General features: G+C 35.1%; 1 pseudogene; it reads right to left on the bottom strand.

Moving 5' to 3' along the window:
- Positions 1–236: 236 nt before the first annotated feature.
- Positions 237–4,765, bottom strand: part of LOC107474015 (probable trehalose-phosphate phosphatase F) — an 18,250-nt pseudogene continuing 13,721 nt past the window's right edge.

Genomic DNA, 4,765 nt, shown 5'->3' on the forward strand with positions numbered 1-4,765 from the left:
TATATTTTTTCTTCTTTTGTCAATTTTAAATTTAAAAAGCGACAACTTTATCGTCGATTTTAATAGCCATATTTTTTTAATTATTTTTTCTATTTGAAAAATAGTAAACAATTAATGCAAATAAAAGTTTAAATATTAAAATAAAATTTATACAAAAGATAACAAGATAAATAAACTTTTAAATATTTAAAATGATATTTTATAGTATATATTAGAATATAATTCAACTCTATACACTACATAAGGCTTTTTAGGGGGCTTGACTTCCATACCTAAAAACACATAACAAATGAATCACAACTCAAGATCTAAGACAACATTTGCAAGCAAAACAAGTGCAGCAGCAGAACATCACGAAGAATATAAAAAGTACTTCTGATGGATCACGGAGAGAGTAAACTGCATTGCTTTCTTTTGGCGCTGAAGACACCAAGATCCCATAACCCTTATTTCCCTCCCTCGGAACCTGTTAGAATAAAAATGAATTCATTTAAGATCACTATTCAACTAAACCACCAGAGTAAATGGAAAAGAAAGGTGGACATGAAAGCGCTCATTAATAAATGCATCTTCATCTGTTCTGTCATCTCCAATATATATAGGAAGCACATCATCACAATTGCTAAGCCCTGAAAAATGATAAAATTTTTATGTCAATTATTAATGCAAAAACAAAGAACTTTGATTTTCAAGAAAGGGGATAGAACTCACCAAGTGACTCGAGCAAAAATGTGACTGCTTTTCCCTTATCCCAGTTAATCATTGGGCGGACCTCTAAGACCTGAAAAATAGTGAAGTAGAGATTACGACAAAGAAAATTCCATCCCAAAAATCCGTCATAGTTAAATCCCCAACTATCCCCCAAAGCAAGAGTAGAAAGATTCACTCAAAGATATACTTTGCACCCATGAGTTAGTCGCAAATGTGGATAGCCCTTAAGAATATCATGGACAATTTGCCCCACCAAATCCCAACTTTGCATATTAAATTGAGAGAAGAAAATTATTAACAAGTCTCTGGAAGAGCAAAATAATTAAGCAGAAATACTGCTCCATTATCATGTAATGATACTACTAACTGTGGTCTATCTCATTAGAGGACGAGAGACTGTACCTTATCATCTACATTGTGGTAATGTATAGATGATGAGTGGATATTTTATACGCTTTTTGGGGGTAATTTCATGTAGTTTTTAGTATGTTTTAGTTGGTTTTTAGTATATTTTTATTAGTTTTTAAGCAAAATTCATCTTTCTGGACTTTACTATGAGTTTGTGTGTTTTTCTGTAATTTCAGGTATTTTCTGGCTGAAATTGAAGGATCTGAGCAAAAATCTTATTCAGGTTGAAAAAGGACTGCTAATGTTGTTGGATTCTGACCTTCCTGCACTCGGAATGGATTTTTTGGAGCTACATGAGTCCAATTGGTGCGCTCTCAATTGCTTGGAAAGTAGACATCCAGGTATTTCCAGCAATATATAATAGTCCATACTTTGCTCGAAGATAAACAACATAAACTGGTGTTTGACGCCAGTTCCATGTTCCATTCTGACGTTAAACACCAGAAACAGGTTGCAAGTTGGAGTTAAATACCAAAAACAGGTTCCAACATGGCGTTTAACTCCAAAAACAGCCTATGCACGTGTAAAGCTCAAAGCTCAGCCTCAGCACACACCAAGTGGGCCCCAGAAGTGGATTTCTGCACTATCTATCTCAGTTTACTCATTTTTTGTAAACCTAGGTTACTAGTTTAGTATTTAAATAACTTTTAGAGATTTATTTTGGACCTCATGACATTTTTAGATCTGAACTTTGTAATTTTTGATGGCATGAGTATCTAAACTCCATTGTTGGGGGTGAGGAGCTCTGCTGTGTCTCGATGGATTAATGCAATTATTTCTGTTTTCTATTCAAACATGCTTTTTTCTATCCAAGATATTCATTCGCACTTCAATATGACAAATGTGATGATCCGTGACACTCATCATCATTCTCAACCTATGAATGCATGCCTAAAAATCACCCCGTTCTACCTTAGATTGAATGAGTATCTCTTAGATCCCTTAATCAGAGTCTTCGTGGTATAAGCTAGAATCCATTAGCAGCATTCTTGAGAATCTGGAAAGTCTAAACCTTGTCTGTGGTATTCTGAGTAGGATTCAGGGATTGAATAACTGTGACAAGCTTCAAACTCACGATTGTAGGGCGTGGTGACAATGCAAAAGGATAGTAAATCCTATTCTTACATGATCGAGAACCGACAGATGATTAGCCGTGCGGTGACAGCGCACCTGGACCATTTTCACTGAGAGGATGGATGGTAGCCATTGACAAAGGTAACCCACCGAACATACAACTTGCCATGGGAGGGAACTTGCATGCATGAAGACGAAGACAGGAAAAAAGCAGAGATTCAGAAGACAAAGCATCTCCAAAACTCCAACATATTCTCCATTACTGCATAACAAGTATTTATTTCATGCTATTTTGTTTATTTGCAAGTCAACTGATAATTATAATTGATATCCTGACTAAGAGTTACAAGATAACCATAACTTGCTTCAAGCCAACAATCTCCATGGGATCGATCCTTACTCACGTAAGGTATTACTTGGACGACCCAGTGCACTTGCTGGTTAGTTGTGCGAAGTTGTGAAGACTTGTGAATTCCAATTTCGTGCACCAAGTTTTTGGCGTCGTTGCCGGGGATTGTTCGAGTTTGAACAACTAACGGTTTATTTTGTTGCTTAGATTAGGAATAATTTATTTTACTGTGTTTAGAGCCACTAGGATTGCATCTTATATTTTTCCTTTTAAAAATCCTTTAAAAATATTATTTTTCCTTATTAATTTTTTTATTTTTCTTTGATTAAATCTTGTGTCAATTTTTAAGTTTGGTGTTCTCTTGTTAATTTTCCTTTAGTTTTCGAAAATTTTATTGTGGTTTTCTAAAAATTCTAAGTTTGGTGTTCTATCTTCATGTTCTTGTTGTTCTTGTGAGTCTTCAAAGTGTTCTTGAATCTTCCTTGTGTTTTGATCTTAAAATTTTTAAGTTTGGTGTTCCTTGGTGTTTTCCCTCCAAAATTTGCGAAAACAAGGAGCATTAGATCTAAAAATTTTAAGTTGTGTGTCTTTTGTGTATTTTTCTCTTTCATCATAAAATTCAAAAATAAAAAAATATCTTCTCTAACTATTTTTGAGAAAATATTTCGAAATTTTTCAAAAAAAATTCATATTTCAATTTCACAATTTTATCTTATCATATCTTAGTTGTCAAGTTTTTAAAAATCATATCTTTTTCAAATTATATCTTTTTAAAAATTTTTAAAAATCATATCTTTTTCAAAACTTCCTAACCACTTTTTCTCTTTCTTCATTTTTCAAAAATCCTCACCCATCTTTCATTTATTTTATTTTATTTTTTTATTTCCGTTTTCAAAAAAAATATTTTAATTTAAAAATATTTTAATACTATTTGAATCTCCAATTCACAACATCTCCTTTTCTCCATCATGGACCTAAGTAGAAATGAAAAGTCCAGAAGGACTCTGGGGTCATATGCTAACCCCATTACTGCTTCATATGGGAGTAGTATCTGTATACCCTCCATCGGAGTCAGTAGTTTTGAGTTGAATCCTCAGCTTATTATCATGGTACAGCAAAGTTGCCAGTATTCCGGTCTTCCACAGGAAGAACCTACAGAGTTTCTGGCACAGTTTTTACAAATTGTTGACACAGTACATGATAAGGAAGTAGATCAGGATGTCTACAGATTATTAATGTTTCCATTTGCTGTAAAAGACCAAGCTAAGAGGTGGTTAAATAACCAACCTAAGGCTAGCATAAGGACATGGAAACAGCTGTCAGAAAAATTCCTGAATCAATATTTCCCTCTAAAACGGATGACACAGCTAAGGCTGAACATCCAAGGCTTTAAACAAGGAGATAATGAATCTCTTTATGATGCCTGGGAGAGATACAGAGAGATGCTAAGAAAATTCCCCTCTGAAATATTTTCAGAGTGGGTGCAGTTAGACATCTTCTATTATGGGCTTACAGAGAAAGCTCAGATTTCTCTAGACCACTCATCTGGTGGATCTATACACATGATAAAGACAATTGAATAAGATCAAGAGCTCATTGATACAGTAGCCAGAAATCAGCATCTGTACCTAAGTAGTGAACCTTCCATGAAAGAAGAGGCTAAAACAGTAACTGCTGAACTCAGTCCTGCAGAACAAGTTACTGAATTCAATCAGCAATTAGATTTTCTAACAAAACAGCTAGCCGAATTCAAGGAGATACTACAAGACACAAGAATGGCTAATATGAATATGGAAGTATAGTTGAAGCAAACAAAACAGCAGTTATCAAAACAAATAACAGAAGAATGCCAAGCAGTTCAATTAAGAAGTGGAAAAACATTAAATACCTCACTTCAAAGCAGCAGGAAGCCAAGAAATGAATAAACTGCTACCCAAAATCCCTCTGAGGATAGTAAGAGCCCAGAGAGGAATAATTCTGGCGTTCAAACGCCAGAAAAAGATGGAGAGCTGGCGTTAAACGCCCAACCCATGCTCAATTCTGGCATTCAAACGCCACTAATAGGCAAGGAGTTGGCGTTAAACGCCCAAGGGAAGCTCATTTCTGGCGTTCAAATGCCAGAAACAAGTAAGGAGTTGGTGTCCAACGCCAATCCAGCTTCCAACCCTGGCATTCAAACGCCAGTGAGGGATCAGACACATACAAGTGCTGATAGCAACCCCT

The sequence above is a fragment of the Arachis duranensis genome, chromosome 2 (assembly GCF_000817695.3).
Source record: "Arachis duranensis cultivar V14167 chromosome 2, aradu.V14167.gnm2.J7QH, whole genome shotgun sequence".
Taxonomy (NCBI): Eukaryota; Viridiplantae; Streptophyta; class Magnoliopsida; order Fabales; family Fabaceae; genus Arachis; species Arachis duranensis.